Source organism: Salvelinus alpinus, chromosome 6 (genome assembly GCF_045679555.1).
Source record: "Salvelinus alpinus chromosome 6, SLU_Salpinus.1, whole genome shotgun sequence".
Lineage (NCBI taxonomy): Eukaryota > Metazoa > Chordata > Actinopteri > Salmoniformes > Salmonidae > Salvelinus > Salvelinus alpinus.
This window is the reverse complement of record NC_092091.1, coordinates 77436527-77462379: the sequence shown is the minus strand read 5'-3', so window position 1 is coordinate 77462379 and position 25853 is coordinate 77436527. Positions and strand designations below refer to the sequence as shown.

At 43.2% G+C, this 25853-nt stretch overlaps 1 protein-coding gene and 1 long non-coding RNA gene across 7 annotated transcripts in view; both read right to left on the bottom strand.

Moving 5' to 3' along the window:
- Window positions 1-25853, bottom strand: part of LOC139579424 (N-acetylaspartate synthetase-like) — a 72780-nt gene that overhangs the window by 33980 nt on the left and 12947 nt on the right. The window lies entirely within an intron of this gene.
- On the bottom strand, window positions 999-24048 carry LOC139579425 (uncharacterized). The gene is made up of 3 exons (XR_011675746.1): window positions 23921-24048; window positions 22475-22529; window positions 999-2235 (listed from the first exon to the last, which is right to left on the bottom strand). It is a non-coding gene; the product is annotated as an uncharacterized lncRNA (long non-coding RNA).

Here is a 25853-nt window from a genome sequence, read left to right as displayed (position 1 = left end):
TATTCCTGAAAGATTACCCGCTAAATTGGCTAGGTTTCACCAACAAGCTTTAAGGCCTGGAAAATATGTTTCCTACACAATTTTTCCCCACATAAAGCTCTTTTGTGGAATAATTCAGACATAACTGTAAGGAATAAGTCATTGTTCTACCCCAGCTGGCATGAGAGGAATATTGACTTTGTTCTTGATGTTTTTGACAACAGAGGTAATATTCTCACATATGAACAATTTATAACATTGAAAGAGTTTCCAATTCCTTTCAGTGTTTATTTCTGTGATCAAAGCCGTTCCCAGTGGTCTAACTACACTCATGAAAACTCATCTTAGCTTTGGTAATGATCACAAAGTTTATCCAGAACTCAGATTGGAAGGCGTGGGCTTACTTGAGAAATCTTGTTGTAATAAATATATAAGACAAATTCTTCATTCAGAAACCAACTTCCACCGAGAGGAAAATGTTTCTGGAACATGCTTATTATTGAGTTTGAGTTTATTTTTATTTTTACAGGGACAGTGCACATTAATCAACGTTTCAGTGAAAGTGCCGGTTTTAGCCAGCCGGCTAATTTTCAACCGCAGTCCCTGGGCAGGTTATTAAAAACAATTACAATATAGACAATAGCAACATAGAACAAGACATAGCATACAGACATAGCAACATAGGACAAGCTGACATTGTCCTGACATTGTCTGGAAAAATGCCTGGTTAAGGCCTTACAAATATTGTATACCAAACAAAGTTAAGGAAGAGCACTTTAAAACTTTACATAAGATACTGTATATCCATGTAATTCTATGATATCCAAATTTGTGGCTGTTGATGATATCTGCGTTTTCTGTGAAAAAAAGGTGAGAATCTGTCCCACTTGTTCTTTAATGTAAATTTGTGTCAGAATTTTGGGAAAACCTTGAAAAATACTTATTTACCATTATGAACACGACCCATGTTTTTGACATGAAAGATATAATATGTTACTATTGCAATGATAACAAGACCATTGAAATTATTGTTCATTTTTTTTATTCTTGTTGCCAAATACTTTATACACAAACAAAAATTACAAAATTCTATACCAAAATTACAAATTTTTCTGATTGAATGTAACTATTTTATTAAAACATTAATCCTAGTGAATAACAACAACAATAACATCTTCCTGAATCATTATAGATTTTTTCAGAGTGATTACAACTACACTAGAATAGTTCATTATTTATATTTTTTGTATGTTTTAGTATTTTCTTGTTAATACCTGTGTTCTGTTTTGTATGATGTAACAATGTAAATTGTAGATCTGCATTTTGAATAAAAATATATATAAATCAAATCAAATATAAAAAGACGCACTTCTGCTGCGACTCTTTCTGCTGACTGGAGTGGGCAACGCAGTTGAGGAACCAAAAGTTTATTATTTCTGATGTTTGATCAGAGATCTTTTATCAGAGTATCTCTTGTGACATTGATCACAGCTATGAGATTTGCTTGTCTGAGTAAAACTCTTCCCACATTGATTACAGCTATAAGATTTCTCTCCTGTGTGTGTTCTCTGGTGTATAGTCAGATGGCTAGATGTAACAAATCTCTTCCCACATTGATCACAGCTATAAGGTTTCACCCCTGTGTGTGCTCTCAGATGTACTATCAGCCAGCTTGAGTGATTAAACCTCTTCCCACATTGAGTACAGTTAAAAGGTTTCTCTACTATGTGTATTTTCTGGTGTGATTTTAAATCTGTTGAACAAAACTCTTTCCGCAGTCAGAGCAGTGGTAAGGTTTCTCTCCGGTGTGTGCTCTCAGATGTACTATCAGGCAGCTTGAGTGATTAAACCTCTTCCCACATTGAGTACAGCTATAAGGTTTCTCCCCAGTGTGTGCTCTCAGATGTACTATCAGGCAGCTTGAGTGAGTAAAAATTTTCCCACATTGATCACAGCCAGAAGGTTTCTCTCCAGTGTGAATTCTCATGTGTACATTTAGTGATTCTGATCTTAAGTAACTCTTCCCACAATCAAAACAGTGGTGAGATTTCTCTCCTGTTTGTACTCGCTGGTGTATTTTAAGTTCTGATGAAGATTTGCAACCTTTCCCACAGTCAGAGCAGTGAGATTTCTTCCCTGTGGGTCTCCTCTGGTGTTTCTTGAGGTGATATGATCGGGAGAGACTCCTCTCTGCCTCGTCAGCTTCATGATGTTGTTGAGGCTCCCCAGAGGATACACGATAGTCACGTCTCTCTCCTGTGTGAACAACAAGTCAGACAGATGGTTAAAGGCCCACAACAGCAGAAATCCACTGTAAAAGGTGATGCCATCAGCGTAGCCATGATGTTGTACAACAATTGACGTCTGTAATGAATGTTAAAATTACTTGACAATTGTCTTAAGACAGTCAAGTGAGCAACAATAGTCATATTTAGTCTTTTTTTCACATTAGTAGTAACATCAATGATTATAGGCTAGAAAAAAGTAAAAGTTGTTGAAATCCTAAGCAGTGTGCCAGATGACTTTTGGTCTCCAATATAGGCCCCTTTCTGTGTTTTCTAAAATTGCGACAAGGGCGATGCACATGCAATTTGGTTGCAGAAACACCTCCCTGATAATGCAGAAACCACTAGTTATGTATGTTGTATATCTGCCTGGAGCAAAAAAGGTGAGCAAAGATTTTAGTTTTTCCACAATGTATTCTGAATATGACAACACACTATCAGTGCAAGATCAGGAGTGCTACTCAAGGAAACTCACATTAAGCTCTGTGTCTATTCACTAATTTACCACCGTGGGGGAAAACTCAGGGGAGTTCTCATAGGCTGACAGCAGATATAGCCTCCATTTACAGGTTACTTATGAGTGCATTTCACACTACTTTGGATTATAATTGTAAGGTTCATTTGAATGTCCTGATTAATATAATGTTTATGTTTTTGTCGAAAATGTACTACTTTGTATTTAAAAACGACTTTAACCAGTAAAATGTTCTTTGGCTATTATTCTAAAATGGATGACATCTTCAGACAATACCCCATAATGACATCACAATACCCCATAATGACATCACACCAAAATAGTACCCCATAACAGTGAATAAAGTTTAGAAATGCTTGCTTACCAGGGAACTTTTGGCTAAACCAACTATATCATACTACGACCAATAAGCATACTACAAACTCAATGTACGACACAAATAGTACAGTTAGTATGAGTATTACAACACAGCTCAGGTCTCTGGGCTGCCATTTTGTTTCTGTTTAAAACCTAGGTTGCCCCTTTAAAAAAGCCACACAACAAACAACCAATCTGCAGTTGAAACAATAACAAAGATGTCATTCTTTTTTTACTCCAATGTTTAGAAACAAATTTCAGATTTCCCATTTAACACCACACACATCAGTCCCACAACTGCCTCTGTTTTTAACACAGTAACGGTACCTAAAGTTGAAGTCTAAAGTTTCGACTTAGCCAAATACATTTAATCTCATCACAATTCCGGACATTTAATCCTAGTAAAGATTCCCTGTCTTTGGTCAGTTAGGATCACCACTTTATTTTAAGAATGTGAAATGTCAAAATAATGGTAGAGAGAATGATTTATTTCAGCTTTTATGTCATCAAATTCCCAGTGGGTCAGAAGTTTACATACACTCAATTAGTATTTGGTAGCATTACCTTTAAATTGTTTAACTTGGGTCAAACGTTTCGGGTAGCCTTCCACAAGCTTCCCACAATAAGTTGGGTGCATTTTGGCCCATTCCTCCTGACAGAGCTGGTGTAACTGTGTCAGGTTTGTAGGCCTCCTTGCTCGCACATGCTTTTTCAGTTCTGCCCACAAATGTTCTATACGATTGAGGTCAGGGCTTTGTGAGGGCCACTCCAATACCGTGACTTTGTTGTCCTTAACCATTTTGCCACAACTTTGGAAGTATGCTTGGGGTCATTGTCCATTTGGAAGACCCATTTGCGACCAAGCTTTAACTTCCTGACTGATGTCTTGAGATTTTGCTTCAATATATCCACATAATTTCCCCATCTCATGATGCCATCTAATTTGTGAAGTGCACTAGTCTCTCCTGCAGCAAAACACCCCCACAACATGATGCTGCCACCACCATGCTTCACAGTTGGGATGGTGAGCTTTGGCTTGCAAGCCTCTCCCTTTTTCTTCCAAACATAACGATGGTCATTATTGCCAAACAGTTCTATATTTGTTTCATCAGACCAGAGGACATTTCTCCAAAAAGTACGATTCACTGATGTGGCCATCAACCTCCTCCTTCACATCTGACTCCTGATGATCAACCTCCTCCTTCACATCTGACTCCTGATGATCAACCTCCTCCTTCACATCTGACTCCTGGTGATCAACCTCCTCCTTCACATCTGACTCCTGATGATCAACCTCCTCCTTCACATCTGACTCCTGATGATCAACCTCCTCCTTCACATCTGACTCCTGATGATCAACCTCCTCCTTCACATCTGACTCCTGATGATCAACCTCCTCCTTCACATCTGACTCCTGATGATCAACCTCCTCCTTCACATCTGACTCCTGATGATCAACCTCCTCCTTCACATCTGACTCCTGATGATCAACCTCCTCCTTCACATCTGACTCCTGATGATCAACCTCCTCCTTCACATCTGACTCCTGATGATCAACCTCCTCCTTCACATCTGACTCCTGATGATCAACCTCCTCCTTCACATCTGACTCCTGATGATCAACCTCCTCCTTCACATCTGACTCCTGATGATCAACCTCCTCCTTCACATCTGACTCCTGATGATCAACCTCCTCCTTCACATCTGACTCCTGATGATCAACCTCCTCCTTCACATCTGACTCCTGGTGATCAACCTCCTCCTTCACATCTGACTCCTGATGATCAACCTCCTCCTTCACATCTGACTCCTGATGATCAACCTCCTCCTTCACATCTGACTCCTGATGATCAACCTCCTCCTTCACATCTGACTCCTGATGATCAACCTCCTCCTTCACATCTGACTCCTGATGATCAACCTCCTCCTTCACATCTGACTCCTGGTGATCAACCTCCTCCTTCACATCTGACTCCTGGTGATCAACCTCCTCCTTCACATCTGACTCCTGATGATCAACCTCCTCCTTCACATCTGACTCCTGGTGATCAACCTCCTCCTTCACATCTGACTCCTGGTGATCAACCTCCTCCTTCACATCTGACTCCAGTGATCAATCCAGAGCGTCTTCTTTTTTGGGGGGGAATCCCGATGGACGTCATCGAATAGGCCGTCATCACGACCACCACCCACAAGTTAATTGTCATTCAGGTTATCAATAGGAAGAGCATCAGAAATATGTCCTGTCTGGTAACTTGTCTCGTTCTATGGATTTACATTGGCAGGTGCACAGGGAGAAACTCCATTAAAAAAACTCAGTCGAACTCAAACTGCGGAAAAACTTTTGGAAGTCTTTATCAAAGTCTGTGGCCTGTGATGTTGGGACAAATGACAGTCCCTTATTATACAAGCGACAAAATTCACAAATTCTACAGCACAACGGCAGAGTCATGGAGACTTTTGACTGGTACCATTATTTTCTCATGCAATTACAGTAGGTTGTACCCAATTGGTTTTCTCTCTAGGTCATGTCAGTAGGTTACAGTAGGTTGTACCCAATTGGTTCTCTCTCTAGGTCATGCCAGTAGGTTACAGTAGGTTGTACCCAATTGGTTTTCTCTCTAGGTCATGCCAGTAGGTTACAGTAGGTTGTACCCAATTGGTTCTCTCTCTAGGTCGTGTCAGTAGGTTACAGTAGGTTGTACCCAATTGGTTTTCTCTCTAGGTCATGCCAGTAGGTTACAGTAGGTTGTACCCAATTGGTTTTCTCTCTAGGTCATGCCAGTAGGTTACAGTAGGTTGTACCCAATTGGTTTTCTCTCTAGATCATGTCAGTAGGTTACAGTAGGTTGTACCCAATTGGTTCTCTCTCTAGGTCATGTCAGTAGGTTACAGTAGGTTGTACCCAATTGGTTCTCTCTCTAGGTCATGTCAGTAGGTTACAGTAGGTTGTACCCAATTGGTTTTCTCTCTAGGTCATGCCAGTAGGTTACAGTAGGTTGTACCCAATTGGTTCTCTCTCTAGGTCATGTCAGTAGGTTACAGTAGGTTGTACCCAATTGGTTTTCTCTCTAGGTCATGTCAGTAGGTTACAGTAGGTTGTACCCAATTGGTTGTCTCTCTAGGTCATGCCAGTAGGTTACAGTAGGTTGTACCCAATTGGTTTTCTCTCTAGGTCATGCCAGTAGGTTACAGTAGGTTGTACCCAATTGGTTCTCTCTCTAGGTCATGCCAGTAGGTTACAGTAGGTTGTACCCAATTGGTTGTCTCTCTAGTGGAAACAATTATCAACCCAATGTGGAAAGTGTTGAATTTGGTCAACAACAAAATGAATGGCTTATTTGCTACGTGAGGTTTACTTGATCTAACAGAAGTGTCGTAATTCTTAAATTGTTATGTGGACACGTGACATACCGACAACTTTGATAAAAAACACTATAGGAGTTGTCTCCAGATCGCTGTGCATATTCATGCTAGTAGCTTAGCATCTCTCTCCATTGAATACAGGCGGTTGACGACAACAACCGTCATAGAATATAAACAATAGATAACAATAATAATAAGATCCACCAATCCAAAGAAAGGATAGGCGAGAGCTAGACAACCCACAGTGCCGCTTTGTGGACAACGACTCCGCTTGTTAGGGCAGAGACTTCTTGTCAGTATATCCATAATCGTTGGTGTAGCCAACCCAACTCTCGCATGGCACTATTGGGGGGCACTGTGTGTAGTAAATCATAACTACATTAAAATCACTACATGCCGTGGCCCCCAGATAGACCCTTCTCAAATATATATGTTAAGTCACTTTTTGAAAACGGAACGGAGAAAACAAGGGGTAGCTTGCTCTCTACGTCGTCTGATTCTAGACATATCAGTCATCATTCCAGGGCCCTCCCTTGATGAGGTATTGACGAGCCAACTCCGAATATCCAAAGTGAAAATCCAATTTAAGGCGGTACTTACTGATGTAAATCAGATCTCCTACCTCAACATCTTTCAATGTGACAGAAATCTCCCCTTCCTTCTTCACGGCAAAAACGGCATCCTCTTTCTCATCCTCCTCTTTCACTGTGAACGCGTCTTCCTCTTTCACTGTAACGTCTTCCTCTTTCACTGTAACAGCCTCACCCTCAATTTATTTTTTAACTGTGACATCCTCCTCTTCCTTCTCCTCTTTCACTACAATGTTCAGCCCCAGAGCTTCTTTCTCCGTCCAGCAGACCTCTTCTTTAGCAGGAGGGGAGAAGCTTACTGACCTCATGTTCGGGGATATTAGCTAGCTAGCTATCATTAGCGACTAAGCTAGTGCTAATTTAACCAGCCAGCTACTATATCTGACTAATAAAAAATAACGTCATATTAAATTAAATAGGTTAACAAGTATATACGATAGAAGTGTGTCTAAAACACAGCAGCTAATATACACCGAAAGCGTAAAAACAGCTTGAATCTTTCGGCTACGTTGGCTAGCAAGCTACCGAGGTGGTTGACTTGTTGTTTTTGATGAACCGTGCACTACATTATACGTCACGATAGCAGCATCGCCTGAACGACGCAAATCGCCGACTGGAGTGGGAAACGCAGTTGAGGAAATGGATTTAATTAAATAATGCTATTATATTGAGAAATACAAAGACAGGAATGTGTTGATTGATTAGTGCGAATACATTTTCTTTAACTACAACACATTTAAGGCAGTTTCATTAGGTCAAACTAAATCTAAATAAGTAGCCAGCTACTGTCAGTCTATACTGCTCCGACATGGTGTAACAATACATCATGTAGATGTATATAATGAACAGACTAGGTCTATACTGCTCCGACATGGTGTAACAATACATCATGTAGATGTATATAATGAACAGACTAGGTCTATACTGCTCCTACATGGTGTAACAATACATCATGTAGATGTATATAATGAACAGACTAGGTCTATACTGCTCGTACATGGTGTAACAATACATCATGTAGATGTATATAATGAACAGACTAGGTCTATACTGCTCCTACAGGGTGTAACAATACATCATGTAGATGTATATAATGAACAGACTAGGTCTATACTGCTCCTACATGGTGTAACAATACATCATGTAGATGTATATAATGAACAGACTAGGTCTATACTGCTCCTACATGGTGTAACAATACATCATGTAGATGTATATAATGAACAGACTAGGTCTATACTGCTCCTACATGGTGTAACAATACATCATGTAGATGTATATAATGAACAGACTAGGTCTATACTGCTCCGACATGGTGTAACAATACATCATGTAGATGTATATAATGAACAGACTAGGTCTATACTGCTCCGACATGGTGTAACAATACATCATGTAGATGTATATAATGAACAGACTAGGTCTATACTGCTCCTACATGGTGTAACAATACATCATGTAGATGTATATAATGAACAGACTAGGTCTATACTGCTCCTACATGGTGTAACAATACATCATGTAGATGTATATAATGAACAGACTAGGTCTATACTGCTCGTACATGGTGTAACAATACATCATGTAGATGTATATAATGAACAGACTAGGTCTATACTGCTCCTACAGGGTGTAACAATACATCATGTAGATGTATATAATGAACAGACTAGGTCTATACTGCTCCTACATGGTGTAACAATACATCATGTAGATGTATATAATGAACAGACTAGGTCTATACTGCTCCGACATGGTGTAACAATACATCATGTAGATGTATATAATGAACAGACTAGGTCTATACTGCTCCTACATGGTGTAACAATACATCATGTAGATGTATATAATGAACAGACTAGGTCTATACTGCTCCTACATGGTGTAACAATACATCATGTAGATGTATATAATGAACAGACTAGGTCTATACTGCTCGTACATGGTGTAACAATACATCATGTAGATGTATATAATGAACAGACTAGGTCTATACTGCTCCTACATGGTGTAACAATACATCATGTAGATGTATATAATGAACAGACTAGGTCTATACTGCTCCTACATGGTGTAACAATACATCATGTAGATGTATATAATGAACAGACTAGGTCTATACTGCTCGTACATGGTGTAACAATACATCATGTATATGTATATAATGAACAGACTAGGTCTATACTGCTCCTACATGGTGTAACAATACATCATGTAGATGTATATAATGAACAGACTAGGTCTATACTGCTCCTACATGGTGTAACAATACATCATGTAGATGTATATAATGAACAGACTAGGTCTATACTGCTCCTACATGGTGTAACAATACATCATGTATATGTATATAATGAACAGACTAGGTCTATACTGCTCCTACATGGTGTAACAATACATCATGTAGATGTACACTACCGTTCAAAAGTTGGGGTCACCTAGAAATGTCCTTGTTTTTGAAAGAAAATCAAATTTTTTGTCCATTAAAATAACATCAAATTGATCAGAAATACAGTGTAGACATTGTTAATGTTGTAAATGACTATTGTAGCTGGAAACGGCAGATTTTTAATGGAATATCTACATAGACGTACAGAGGCCCATTATCAGCAACCATCACTCCTGTGTTACAATGGCACGTTGTGTTAGCTAATCCAAGTTTATCATTTTAAAATGCTAGTTGATCATTAGAAAACCCTTTTGCAATAATGATAGCACAGCTGAAAACTGTTGTGCTGATTAAACAAAGCTTTTGTAAACAGTGTGCAGGCCTTCTTGTTCTTTAACAAAGCTTTTTTAACAATCAGGCAGTAGAACAACAATAATCATCACCCTCTTGACCAATTTTCCCTCCCCTTAACATTCAGACCCTGTCAGTGTGCCAGGTGGTCATTGGGTTTGATTCAAACCCTGTCAGTGTGCCACGTGGACATTGGGTTTGATTCAGACCCTGTCAGTGTGCCAGGTGGACATTGGGTTTGATTCAGACCCTGTCAGTGTGCCAGGTGGACATTGGGTTTGATTCAGAACCTGTCAGTGTGCCAGGTGGACATTGGGTTTGATTCAGACCCTGTCAGTGTGCCAGGTGGTCATTGGGTTTGATTCAGACCCTGTCAGTGTGCCAGGTGGACATTGGGTTTGATTCAGACCCTGTCAGTGTGCCAGGTGGACATTGGGTTTGATTCAGACCCTGTCAGTGTGCCATGTAGACATTGGGTGTGATTCAGACCCTGCCAGCATGGCCAGAAATGTATTCCAAGGTCAGTAACTTATAACCACGGAATCACCGCAGACCTTTCATGCCTAAAAACACCTATGTATTAGATTTACTGCATCAGCAAATCTAATTTTGTCACTGCATAAGACACCATTCCCAATGATGGCTGAGGTACGTGTAAAACATGACATATTATTTCCTCATTGTAAAAAATGTCCCGCTCCTTTAAAACATATTTGTAATGGCAAGGCTTTAGCTCAGTGGGCTGTTCCATTGTTGAGGAAAGCAGGGGAGTGTTGTGAGTAACAGAACTGCCTGAGATGTAGGGGAAGGGAAGCTGTTCCATTGTTGAGGAAAGCAGGGGGAGTGTTGTGAGTAACAGAACTGCCTGAGATGTAGGGGAAGGGAAGCTGTTCCATTGTTGAGGAAAGCAGGGGGAGTGTTGTGAGTAACAGAACTGCCTGAGATGTAGGGGAAGGGAAGCTGTTCCATTGTTGAGGAAAGCAGGGGGAGTGTTGTGAGTAACAGAACTGCCTGAGATGTAGGGGAGGGGAAGCTGCTCACTGATTGGCTGCAGGGACAAGGACAATTTTAAATCCAGCTGGGCCTTTTAACACAGACAGTTGTTCCTGCTGTAGATGTTATGCCTTTGTACAGATCTAGAATCAGTTCGTTTAATATGTTCTCTAACACAGACAGTTGTTCCTGCTGTAGATGTTATGCCTTTGTACAGATCTAGGATCAGTTCGTTTAATATGTTCTCTAACACAGACAGTTGTTCCTGCTGTAGATGTTATGCCTTTGTACAGATCTAGAATCAGTTCGTTTAATATGTTCTCTAACACAGACAGTTGTTCCTGCTGTAGATGTTATGCCTTTGTACAGATCTAGGATCAGTTCGTTTTATATGTTCTCTAACACAGCCAGTTGTTCCTGCTGTAGATGTTATGCCTTTGTACAGATCTAGGACCAGTTCACCTCCACAATGCATATACAGTACCGGTCAATTGTTTGGACACACCTACAAATGCAATGTTTTTTCTTTATTTTAACTATTGTCTACATTGTACAGATCTAGGATCAGTTTTAACTATTGTCTACATTGTAGAATAATAGTGGAGACATTGAAACTATGAAATAACACATATGGAATCATGTAGTAACCAAACAAGTGGCAGTAGAATGGCTTTACTGAAGATCTCCGTAACTTTCAACGTGGCACCGTCAGAGGATGGCACCTTTCCAACAAGTCAGTTTGTCAAGTTTCTGACCTGCTAGAGCTTCCCCGGTCAACTGTAAGTGCTGTTACTGAGAAGTGGAAACATCTAGGACCAACAACGGCTCAGCCAAGAAGTAGTGGGCCACACAAGCTCACAGAACAGGACCGCCGAGTGCTGAAGCGTGTAACGTGTAAAAATCATCTGTACTTGGTTGCAACACTCACTAACAAGTTCCAAACTGCCTCTGGAAGCAACATCAGCACAAGAAACTGTTTGTCAGGAGCTTCATGAAATGGGTTTCCAGGGCCGAGCAGCTGCATACAAGCCTAAGATCACCATGTGCAATGCCAAGTGTAGGCTTAAGTGGTGTAAAGCTAGCTGCCATTGGACTCTGGAGCAGTGGAAACCTATTCTCTGGAGTGATGAATCACGCTTCACCTTCTACTAATCCGACGGACTAATATGGGTTTGGAGGATGCCAGGAGAACGCTACTTGCCCCAATGCATTGTGCCAACTGTAAAGTTTGGTGGAGGAGGAATAATGGTCTGGGGTTGTTTTTCATGGTTTGGGCCCCTCAGTTTCAGTTAAGGGAAATCTTAACCCTACAGCATACAATGACATTCTAGAGGAATCTGTGCTTCCAACTTTGTGGCAACAGTTTGGGGAAGGCCCTTTCCTGTTTCAGCATGACAATGCCCTTGTACGCAAAGCAAGTTCCATACATGAATGGTTAGTCGAGATTGGTGTGGAAGAACTTCACAAAGCCCTGACCTCAACAACGTCGAACACCTTTGGGATGAATTGGAACGCCGACTGCGAGCCAGGCCTAATCGCCCAACATCAGTGCTCGACCTCACTATACTCTATGTGGCTGAATGGAAGCAAGTCCCCGCAGCAATGTTCCAACATCTAGTGGAAAGCCTTCCCAGAAGACTGAAGGCTGTTATAGCAGCAACGGGGGGACCAACTCAATATTAATACCCAGGATTTTGGAATGAGATGTTTGACGAGCAGGTGTCCATATACTTTGGTGATTTATTGTATATACTGCAGACAGACAGACATACATACATACATACATAACTACTAGTCACCCTTCCACTCTCTCGACCGACCGACACACAGACAGACACAGACAGACATACATAACTACTAGTCACCCTTCCACTCTCTCGACAGACAGACAGACAGACAGACAGACAGACAGACATACATAACTACTAGTCACCCTTCCACTCTCTCTCGACAGACAGACAGACAGACAGACAGACATACATAACTACTAGTCACCCTTCCACTCTCTCGACAGACAGACAGACAGACAGACATACATACATAACTACTAGTCACCCTTCCACTCTCTCGACCGACAGACAGACAGACAGACATACATAACTACTAGTCACCCTTCCACTCTCTCGACCGACAGACAGACAGACAAACAGACATACATAACTACTAGTCACCCTTCCACTCTCTCGACCGACAGACAGACAGACAAACAGACATACATAACTACTAGTCACCCTCTCGACAGACAGACAGACAGACATACATACATAACTACTAGTCACCCTTCCACTCTCTCGACAGACAGACAAACAGACAGACAGACATACATAACTACTAGTCACCCTTCCACTCTCCTGACCGACAGACAGACATACATACATACATAACTACTAGTCACCCTTCCACTCTCTCGACCGACAGACAGACAGACAGACAGACCTACTAGTCACCCCTCCACTCTCTCCCTGAGTCCAGGCCCCAGACAGACAGAACTACTAGTCACCCCTCCACTCTCTCCCTGAGTCCAGGCCCCAGACAGACAGAACAGCAACACCGTCAGAACTATAGCAGTCTTCATTCTGAAATGACTCTGGTCTTCTTCAGAAGTAGTGCAGTAGTCTACAGGGTTCAGAACTCACCTTTTTAAACACTTCTTATCACTCATATCATGAGGTTTCACATGTGTTTGGTTACATAGTGTCCAATGTTCTTCTGTGTGATAAAACAGCAACCATTAAGAGTGTTTACTTATCAGACCCACATATATAATAAATATACTATAATATACTATATTCATATGCTTTTAGTACTCACAGATGAATCATATCATGTATTCAGGTCATGTGTTGTTTTGAGCCAGCAGTAAAAACACACTGACAGGACAGTTCCTCTTATGGCCACTAGGTGATAATCTGGTGTCACAGACGCAGGACTGTAGACTAGAAAGAACCATTGCCCCAATTATCTCTCCTTTCTCCTAAAGTGTGCACTTGTTCCCTTCACTGAAATGACTGGTACACTAAATATAGTGGAAACGCCCACTTGATAACAGAAGGTAGAGTCCTCTGATTGGAATGGTGGGAGACAAACAGTACCTCCTCTCCCATTCTCCCATCCTCCTCTTCTCTTCTCCCCCCTCTCCTCTCTTCTTCCCCCTCTCCTCTCCTTCCCCTCTCCTCTCCTCTTCTCCCCCTTCTCCTCTCCTCCCCCTCTCCTCTTCTCCCCCTCTCCTCTTCTCCCCCTCTCCTCTTCTCCCCCTCTCCCCTTCTTCTACCTCCCCTTACTTTATTTAATATAAATTAAAGGATGGGAGGGAGACAGAGAGGGGGGAGGGGAAGGGAAGTAGGGTAGAGAGGGAGGAGGGGAGAGGGGGGAGAGACAGAGAGGGGGAGGGGAAGGGAAGTAGGGTAGAGAGGGAGAAGGGGGGAGATGGGGGAGAGACAGAGAGGGGGGAGGGGAAGGGAAGTAGGGTAGAGAGGGGGGAGGGGGGAGATAGAGAGGGGAAGGGAAGTAGGGTGGAGGGGGTAGATGGGAGGGAGACAGAGAGGGGGGAGGGGAAGGGAAGTAGGATAGAGAGGGAGGAGGGGGGAGATGGGAGGGAGACAGAGAGAGGGGAGGGGAAGGGAAGTAGGGTGGAGGGGGAAGATGGGAGGGAGACAGAGAGGGGGGAGGGGAAGGGGAGTAGGGTAGAGAGGGAGGAGGGAGGAGATGGGAGGGAGAAAGAGAGGGGGGAGGGGAAGGGAAGTAGGGTAGAGAGGGAGGAGGGGGGAGATGGGAGGGAGACAGAGAGGGGGGAGGGGAAGGGAAGTAGGGTAGAGAGGGAGGAGGGGGGAGATGGGAGAGAGACAGAGAGGGGGGAGGGGAGGGGAAGTGGGGTAGAGAGGGAGGAGGGGGGAGATGGGAGAGAGACAGAGAGGGGGGAGGGGGGAGGGAGTAGGGTAGAGAGGGAGGAGGGGGAGATGGGAAAGAGACAGAGAGGGGGAGGGGAAGGGAAGTGGGGTAGAGGGGGAGGAGGGGGAGATGGGAGAGAGACAGAGAGGGGGGGGGGGAAGGGAAGTAGGGTAGAGAGGGAGGAGGGGGGAGATGGGAGGGAGACAGAGAGGGGGAGGGGAAGGGAAGTAGGGTAGAGAGGGAGGAGGGGGGAGATGGGAGGGAGACAGAGAGGGGGGAGGGGAAGGGAAGTGGGGTAGAGAGGGAGGAGGGGGGAGATGGGAGAGAGACAGAGAGGGGGGAGGGGAAGTGGGGTAGAGAGGGAGGAGGGGGGAGATAGAGAAGGGGTAGAGAGGGAGGAGGGGGGAGATGGGAGGGAGACAGAGAGGGGGGAGGGGAAGGGAAGTAGGGAGGGTAGAGAGGGAGGAGGGGGGAGAGAGAGAATTTATTTTTATCACTGACTTCTCACCAGTGATGTCATCATAACCAGTAACCTGTTCCTCTCTTGGCCCAGCCCAGCCTGACCCTGACATATAGCATCAGGCCTGTTGAGTTGACTTGGGTAACAGACCTCTAGCTTCTACACCACATCCCCCCTTCTCCTGCTCTAACATGAGACCTCATCAGTACTCATTTTGGGTGCTGGTACTGTTTATATTGAGGTGCTGGAACATTAAGCCAATATTCTATAAGAGGTGAACTCAAGCAGTAGAAAGTTAGAGCTGATATTATAGGACACACTATGTGTAACTTTGCTGCTCTGCCAGCAGTTTCCTGTGGAGTTTTTCTAATGTCAGTGTTTCCTGTAGGTAGGTGGGTTTAACTGATCTTATCTGCTTAAAAGTTTGTCACATCATATAAGTAAGGAAGTAATGAGATAGAAGTCATATAGCCGAGCAGTATTTCTCAGGAGGGGGAGGGAGAGGAGAGAGAGAGAGAGAGAGAGAGAGAGAGAGACAGAGAGAGAGAGACAGAGACAGAGACAGAGACAGAGACAGAGACAGAGAGAGAGACAGAGACAGAGAGACAGAGAGAGAGAGACAGAGACAGAGACAGAGAGACAGAGAGAGAGAGACAGAGACAGAGACAGAGACGAGAGATAGACCAGAGAGAGACAGAGAGAGACAGAGAGACAGAGAGACAGAGAGACAGAGAGACAGAGAGACAGAGAGAGAGAGAGAGAGAGAGAGAGAGAGAGAGAGAGAGAGAGAGAGAGATAGGACTTACTAGCAGACTGGGTTGGGAGAAGGAGACAAGGGAGGAGGATGAGAGAGAATGATAGAACTTACTAGCAGACTGGGTTGGGAGAAGGAGACAAGGGAGGAGGATGAGAGAGAGAATGATAGGACTTACTGACAGACTGGTTTGGGAGAAGGAGACAAGGGAGGAGGATGAGAGAGAGAATGATAGGACTTACTGACAGACTGGGTTGTGAGAAGGAGACAAAGGAGGAGGATGAGAGATGGGAGAGAGAAACTCAGCAAAAAAATAAATGCCCCTTTTTCAGGACCCTGTCTTTCAAAGATAATTCGTAAAAATCCAAATAACTACACAGATCTTCATTGTAAAGGGTATAAACACTGTTTCCCATGCTTGTTCAGTGAACCAAAAACAATTAATGAACATGCACCTGTGTAACGGACGTTAAGACACTAACAGCTTACAGATGGTAGGCAATTAAGGTCACAGTTATGAAAACTTAGGACACTAAAGAGGCCTTTCAACATACTGTGAAAAACACCAAAAGAAAGATGCCCAGGGTCCCTGCTCATCTGCGTGAATGTGCCTTAGGCATGCTGCAAGGAGGCATGAGGACTGCAGATGTGGCCAGGGCAATAAATTGCAATGTCCGTACTGTGAGACGCCTAAGACAGCGCTACAGGGAGACAGGACGGACAGTTGATCGTCCTCGCAGTGGCAGACCACGTGTAACAACATCTGCACAGGATCGGTGAAAAAGTTAAACTATTATTCTGCCATTAATTTCGGTGCGGTCTCGCTTTACCGCACCCTGTATGTCGTAGTAACGTTAATTTTAAAAATCTAACACAGCGGTTGCATTAAGAACTAATGTATCTTTCATTTGCTGTCCAACCTGTATTTTTTAGTCAAGTTTATGATTAGTTATTGATTAGATTAGGTGCCTCTCCCAAGATTTCTCCCGACATTTTGTTTGCAGTTTGGCCACTATTCTCATTGTATAACCACGATTTGTGCCGCTAAATATGCACATTTTCGAACAAACCATATATGTATTGTGTAATATGATGTTATAGGACTGTCATCTGATGAAGTTTTGAGAAGGTTAGTGAAAAAATTAATATCTTTTGCTGGTTTATTCGCTATCGCTAACGTGCATGAATCAATGCTGCTGTGTGGTTGGCTATTGTAGTAAGCTAATATAATGCTATATTGTGTTTTCGCTGTAAAACACTTAAAAAATCTGAAATATTGGCTGGATTCACAAGATGTTGGTCTTTCATTTGCTGTACGCTGTGTATTTTTCATAAATGTTTTATGATGAGTATTTAGGTAATTCACGTTGGTCTCTGTAGTTATTCTAGCCGCTTTGGTGAGATTTTGTGATGGTGGCTGCAATGTCAAACTATGATTTATACCTGAAATATGCACATTTTTCGAACAAAACATATGCTATACAATAAATATGTTATCAGACTGTCATCTGATGAAGTTGTTTCTTGGTTAGTGACTATTTATATCTTTATTTGGTCGAATTTGTGATAGCTACCTATGCAGTAAGAAAATGGTGGGGGAAAAAAGTTGAGTCTTTTGCTATCGTGGTTAGCTAATAGAAATACATATTGTGTCTTCCCTGTAAAACATTTTAAAAATCAGAAATGATGGCTGGATTCACAAGATGTGTATCTTTCATCTGGTGTCTTGGACTTGTGATTTCATGATATTTAGATGCTAGTATTTACTTGTGGCGCTATGCTAGGCTATGCTAGTCAGCTTTTTTACTGATGAGGGTGCTCCCGGATCCGGGATGAGTACTAAGTAGATTAAGTTTGCTGAAAATAAACGCAGTTGACAGTAAGAGGACATTTCTTTTTTTGCTGAGTTTAGTTCTTACTGACAGACTGAGTTGGTAGAAGGAGACAGGAGGAGGGAGAGAGAGATGAGAGAGAGATAGGACTTATTGACAGACTGTGTTGGTAGAAGGAGACAGGGGAGGGAGGAGAGAGAGAGATGAGAGAGAGAGATAGGACTTATTGACAGACTGGGTTGGTAGAAGGAGACAGGGGAGGAGGGAGAGAGAGATGAGAGAGAGAGATAGGACTTATTGACAGACTGGGTTGGTAGAAGGAGACAGGGGAGGAGGGAGAGAGAGATGAGAGAGAGAGATAGGACTTATTGACAGACTGGGTTGGTAGAAGGAGACAGGGGAGGAGGGAGAGATAGACTGACATTTAAATCAGCTGAATATATTTTTATCACTGACTTCTCACCAGTGATGTCATCATAACCAGTAACCTGTTCCTCTCTTGGCCCAGCCCAGCCTGACCCTGACATATAGCATCAGGCCTGTTGAGTTGACTTGGGTAACAGACCTCTAGCTTCTACACCACATCCCCCCTTCTCCTGCTCTAACATGAGACCTCATCAGTACTCATTTTGGGTGCTGGTACTGTTTATATTGAGGTGCTGGAACATTAAGCCAATATTCTATAAGAGGTGAACTCAAGCAGTAGAAAGTTAGAGCTGATATTATAGGACACACTATGTGAAACGTTGCTGCTCTGTCAGCAGTTTCCTGTGGAGTTTTTCCAATGTCAGTGTTTCCTGTAGGTAGGTGGGTTAAACTGATCTTATATTTCCTGTAGGTAGGTGGGTTAAACTGATCTTATCTGATTAAAGGTTTGTCACGTCATAGAAGTAAGTAATGAGATAGAAGTCATATAGCCGAGCAGTATTTTCCACTCTTCAGAATTCTCTCCCCAACCCCCACCAGTCTAGTACATAACTCAACTCTCTCCCTGACCCACACCAGTCTAGTATATAACTCAACTCTCTCCCTGACCCCCACCAGTCTAGTACATAACTCAATTCTCTCCCTGACCCCCACCAGTCTAGTACATAACTCAACTCTCTCCCTGACCCACACCAGTCTAGTACATAACTCGACTCTCTCCCTGACCCCCACCAGTCTAGTACATAACTCAACTCTCTCGACCCCCACCAGTCTTGTAACTCTCTCCCCGACCCCCACCAGTCTAGTACTTAACTAATACTTAACTCAAATCTCCCCCGACCCCCACCAGTCTAGTACATAACTCAACTCTCTCCCTGACCCCCACCAGTCTAGTAGATAACTCAACTCTCTCGACCCCCACCAGTCTTGTAACTCTCTCCCTGACCCCCACCAGTCTAGTACATAACTCAACTCTCTCCCAACCCCCACCAGTCTAGTACATAACTCAACTCTCTCCCCGACCCCCACCAGTCTCGTACATAACTCAACTCTCTCCCTGACCCCCACCAGTCTAGTACATAAATCAACTCTCTCCTCGACCCCCACTAGTCTAGTACATAACTCAACTCTCTCCCCCAAAAAATCCTTCCCACCTTTTGTTTTAGTTTTTATCCCAAGAGAAATGATTGGAAACACCTACACATACATTCACACAGAAACAGCACAATTCATCTCATATGACCTAGTAGTACTGTAGAGCTCTTTAACATCCACACAATATACACTACATTACATCCTCCATATAATTCATCTCATATGACCTAGTAGTACTGTAGAGCTCTTTAACATCCACACAATATACACTACATTACATCCTCCATATAATTCATCTCATATGACCTAGTAGTACTGTAGAGCTCTTTAACATCCACACAATATACACTACATTACATCCTCCATATAATTCATCTCATATGATCTAGTAGACCTCCCGGGTGGCGCAGTGGTCTAGGGCACTGCATCGCAGTGCTAGCTGCGCCACCAGAGTCTCTGGGTTCGCGCCCAGGCTGGGCTGGGTTCACGCCCAGGCTCTGGCATAGCGTCGTCCGGGTTAGGGAGGGTTTGGCCGGTAGGGATATCCTTGTCTCAGTATGTAAAAAATGTAATAAAATGTATGCACTCTACTGTAAGTCGCTCTGGATAAGAGCGTCTGCTAAATGACTAAAATGTAAAAAATGTAATGTACTGTAGAGCTCTTTAACATCCACACAATATAGCTGGGTCTCCCTGTCCTGTCCCTATGTGTCCACTGCCCTGCAGAGCCCCAACCCAACACATCCCACTCAGCTTTATGGTCTTATGAAACATTCATTATTGGTTTCAGGTATATTAGGTCAAGGCCAGAGTGACAACCCACAGGACAGCAGACCCCCAGGGCAGGACTGAACAACCCAGCAGCTATTGAAAACATGAAGTGGGTATCTTTTCAATACAGACTCCTTTTGTTGTACTGTTTTCAATATAAGGCATCCAGACCCTATTCAAGATGTCCAGTACACCTTTATAAAAGGTGAACTCAAGCAGTAGAAAGTTAGAGTTGATAGTATAGCAGACGCTATGTGAAACTTTACTGCTCTGCCAGCAGTTTCCTGTGGAGTTTTTCTAATGTCAGTGTTTCCTGTAGGTAGGTGGGTTTAACTGATCTTATCTGCTTAAAAGTTTGTCATCATAGAAGTCAGGAAGTAATGAGATAGAAGTCATAAAGCCAAGCAGTATTTTCCACTCTTCAGTTCTCTCTTCATGACAGTAGACTTGTTTCGCTCAGCGGAGCCCCAGTTAGAGGGAGATATGATACCTGCAGTGGTACTGACCATCCTGTTGTGGAGCACAGGTAGGAGGCTGTTATATTGATATACACTTGTGACAGTTACTGAGATATGTTTTGATATTGTAAGATATATTACCATTTGCAGGGCTAGTAAAATAACATGCAACTGGAAGCAGACAGTAAAAATGTGTCTCAAAGCAGGACAATGATGTGATCACCTGTAAATGTACTTTACTGTAGCCTAACTGTCCATCTGGGGACAGGCACTAATGTCAGTTAAGTTGTGATGGTGTCATGCATCTGACTGTTGTATATTCACTGTGTCAATGATTGATTGTATCTGACTCCATGTAAATGAATGAGAGTATATTTTATGTATCTATTTAATATTGGTCCTATGTTAGAGCAGGAGAAGGGGGGAGTGTCGATGCCAGAGGTCTGTGACCTGAGTCAAGCTCAACAGGCCTGATGCTACATGGCAGGAAGAGAGAGAGAACGAGAGATAGGAAAGGAGGGGACAGAGCATAGCCGAGGGAAGTAGGGGGTGGGGAGGGCAGAGGAGAGAGATAGGAGGGGAGGGGACAGAGCATAGCCGAGGGAAGTAGGGGGTGGGGAGGGTAGAGGAGAGAGATAGGAGGGGAGGGGACAGAGCATAGCCGAGGGAAGTAGGGGGTGGGGAGGGCAGAGCAGAGAGATAGGAGGGGAGGGGACAGAGCATAGCTGAGGGAAGTAGGGGGTGGGGAGGGCAGAGCAGAGAGATAGGAGGGGAGCGGACAGAGCATAGCTGAGGGGAGTAGGGGAGGGGAGGGCAGAGGAGAGATAGGAGGGGAGGGGACAGAGCATAGCTGAGGGGAGTAGGGGAGGGGAGGGCAGAGGAGAGATAGGAGGGGAGGGGACAGAGCATAGCTGAGGGGAGTAGGGGAGGGGAGGGCAGAGGAGAGATAGGAGGGGAGGGGACAGAGCATAGCTGAGGGGAGTAGGGGCGGGGAGGGCAGAGGAGAGAGAGAGGAGGGGAGGGGACAGAGCATAGCTGAGGGAAGTAGGGGGTGGGGAGGGCAGAGGAGAGAGAGAGGAGGGGAGGGGACAGAGCATAGCTGAGGGGAGTAGGGGGTGGGGAGGGCAGAGGAGAGAGATAGGAGGGGAGGGGACAGAGCATAGCTGAGGGAAGTAGGGGGTGGGGAGGGCAGAGGAGAGAGACAGGAGGGGAGGGGACAGAGCATAGCTGAGGGAAGTAGGGGGTGGGGAGGGCAGAGGAGAGAGACAGGAGGGGAGGGGACAGAGCATAGCTGAGGGAAGTAGGCGTTATGAGGGTGCTGCGGCGCCCCGAGAAAAATACATGAATGTAATTAGATTTTTTAACTTTTTGGAAAACCATTTTCCCCCTGTGGTAGACCAGGGGGTTTGGTCAAGACGTTTACCCAGATCAGACACGAACAGAGTAGGATTAGCTCGGTTTCAAGGGTGTTTATTTAAATAATAAATCAAAAAGATAAAGATAGGTCTCCCCCATGAGACCCTCTCCAGGATACCGTCTTCTACGCTCTGGGTCTTGCTGTATCCTGTCCAGCACAAAAACTGAACTCCCGCCTCATACCTCTGCAACCGTCCCCAACTATACGGGAGTCCTTTCCTCCCCCACTCTCTCTGTGTGATGCCCTTATGGCAGCTTTATGGGCCTTGCACAGCTGGTGAGCAATCAGCCCCTGATTACTCACCAACTCCCAGTCAGCCACAATTAGTCCTGGCCGGAGAGCCCGTCGAGACCTGGCACATCCAGCAGATGGAGCCATCGGCTCGTGATGTATACTCTGTCTGTCACCAGGCCTCGACGAGTCTCCCCCTGGTGGCTGACCTGCTGTACGCCACACCCACTAGTAGTCCAGTACTGTATCAGAGGTTTGATATAGCCTTCTGTAGTGAGCCCAACATTAACTTCTTACCTATAGGTCTACATCATCATCCTCTGTCTGCATCCTAATCCCTACCTGTAGTCTACCTACCTCTGGTATAATGCATTTCCACCTCTCACTCCATCAGTGTTGCTTGTCCATCTTCCTGAATTAAAAGATGAACAGATCAATATTGCTGCATAACGTCATTAAATATTGCTAAGTTATTTATCTATAGTGTGGATGTAGGGCTGTTTTTAGTATATAATGAGCACCCAGATGCTGCGTAGGCAACACAATAATATCAGACAGACAAACTGGCCCTGCTGCCTCCGTGTTGACTACTATGTTGCAATATGAATATTCTCAGAGTTGTCTTGTTGATACTAAATGTTTCAGTTTCTCCGAGACACCTCGTTCATTTATACAATGTTTCAATATTATCAGAGCCACCTTGTTGATGCAATGCTTCAGTATTCACAGAATGTTTCCTTTCCCTGGTGAATAATGCAGACAGGCAAATACAAAATGAGCTGGGTGCAGACATCATAAGGAACATCTCTGAATGCAGAGCAACAATTTTGTTGTGAAGCACATGAGACAATGACACTGTCATAGTACACAATACGAACCGCTCCACAAGGGTGACTTCATATACATTATAGCAGGGGGTCAACAACGTTTTTCATGAGGGCCACTCTACAATTGATCCTACAATTTCTAAAGATCTGCGTGACTGTAATTATTTCCATATAAGCATTTTATGCTACTCAACTGTGCCCAAAAAATGTTTAACTGCCCACAAACTGAATATTTCTAGCTGGCTACTGGACAGAAACGTTGTTCATTCAACCACAGGCCACGGAGCCCCACTATGCATTGCCTTCCTGTATGGAGGCACTGTCCAATCAGCGGTGCAGGTTAAGGTAAAGGTTAAATATTGTATTGTTTTTGTTAATTTCTGAGTGATGTTCTATCGATTCCCTGCGTCATTTCATGTTTTCATGTGTATCTGAGTTATTTGCCTTCAAGCAGGCAGAAATATGTCCGGTATGACGTAGCACCGTGATAAAGTCTCACTACACTGGAAGTTAATAGGAATATGACTTTTAGATCGCCAAAACGTTATTCATACACGTCAGATTTCAATACTGGACGATATAACTCGGGAGGTCTTCTCTCGAATGAGCCATTGATCATATTTTTGTGATGTTCCTGCCTTGAGAAACTGGTAATTTAACGGAGGGTCTAACAGGTTTCTCCTATTTGTCGGCCTCTTTAGTCCAGGATGCATTGCGTGGTGCCTTTGCCAGAGATATTATAGAAAGGAGATAGGAATCCAATTTAATGGACCAATGTATAACGCCCTTCCCAGCAGACTGTTGACCAATCACGTTCAGGTTGTCATGCTGCGTCACGCTGTTGTTAAGATAATCGTCACGCAATCCCTTCTCATAGTCAGTGTACTTTATGTCGAGAAATGTGGCTATTTTCTTCGAAAGTACGTAATGCCACGATTCCAAAGCTAAACGATACTACAGATAGCAAGTTAATTACCTCACATCTCGGAAAAGATTAGTAATGTTGTACTTCTTGTTGACTAAATTCGTGTTAATGTTGGGTTTTTGAGCTAGCGCCCAGTAGACTCCCATTCACTCCGTGAAGGAGAGCGATCCCTGTCCCAGAACCGCCCAGAATGCACCGCGTGGGCCACTGACGTAGCATCGTCGACGTTTCCCATCTCCTCAAAAGTATATCTGCCGTTGTGATTTTAACTCCACTCTGTGAGACACATCGATCTGCAGGTTGAACATGGTGAGATTGGAGACTCCTACATTGATAGTGCAGTTTGTTTAGGTGAGATCATTGCATTGTGGATTTTGTTCTCGATTTGAGCTGCAACAGATTTCCTCAACGATTTTCCATATTTCTACCAACCTTATTATAACGCAGAAAGGAAAGATCTGTTAACAAAAATGAATGTTCTCACACATTAGTGTTATTTAACACAGTAAATTAAAAAGAATGAGTGGTTGCGGGTGGATTTTTCCTTTAATGTGTAGATTTTCCTTTTGTATTTCATCATTTTCTTCATTCTTTGGTTGAGTCTGTTTGTTGTTATGCGTCCTTGTCGATTGAAGGCCTAAGTAATTGAAGACCTAAGCATTTTTATATTTTTCAATACATGTGTAGGATTTATCTATTTTTGTTAGTTTTTGCTGTTCTCCAAATAGTATTTTAGAGTTTTTAAGTACAGTAAATTATCAGGTGGGGGGATTTCTACACACCCCATTTAGCCATACTCTAGGTTTAGCTGTATTTCTACACACCCCATTTAGCCATACCCTAGGTTTAGCTGTATTTATACACATCCCATTTAGCCATACCCTAGGTTTATCTGTATTTCTACACATCCCATTTAGCCATACCCTAGGTTTAGCTGTATTTATACACACCCAAACTACTTGATGTGGCTATGGGACAGAGGAGGAGAGGAGGGGAGATGGAGAGAGAGGGAGATGTCAACAGAGATGGGGCTGACAGAATAACATTGCAACATGAAATCCCTATCAGTTAGCATGTGGAACATTCAGGGCCTAAACTCATCAACCTTTGGACTGAAGAGTTTAGCACTGGAGTTCAACAAAAATCTTAAAGATGTTGACGTCATCATTCTGCAGGAGACATGGTGTAAGGCTGACATTGTCACTCACTGTCCCACAGGCTACAGAGAGGTAATTGTGCCGTCACAAAAACACTGCTCTGTCAATAGAGGCAGAGACTCTGAAGGACTGATCATTTGGTACAAATCCGAACTACAAAATCTAATTGATCCTCTCAAAATTGGTAAATATCACATTTGGTTAAAACTGAAAAAATAACTTGTACTGACAGAAAAAGATGTGTTCCTTTGTGCAATTTATATCCCCCCCTCAGAATCCCCATATTACTCAGAGGAGATCTTCAACCCTTAGAATACCAGAAAGCAACCTGTAACCAAAATATCCAAACACTCTTTTAGTAGAGCTCCTGGTCAATAATTGGGGTGTCCAATGGATTTTGATTGTCCTTTATAGCTTTTTCTAATCCATTCAACTTCTCATGAATGAATTTGGCATTGCTCTGCGTTTGTGTCAATTTGAACGGTGTTGTAGAGTGTTTTAAAATGGGTTGTCCATATGTCACCATTTTGTATCTCTAATTCCTCTTGTTTCAATTATTAATTTTTCCCCCCAATTTTGCCAGAAGTTGTTTGTGTTTATGGACTCCTCAATTAACGTCAGCTGCTTGCTGTTGTACTGTGCTTTTTTGGTTCTGAGTGTATGTTTATAGAGTTTTAAAGTCTCACAGTAATGAAGGTGTAATTCATCATTATTTGGGTCTCTGTGCTTTTGGTTGGATAGTGTTCTAAGTTTTTTCCTTATAATTTTACAATCTGCATCAAACCAAACTCTGTGATCTTTTTTGTTTTGTTTTTTATCAATTTCAG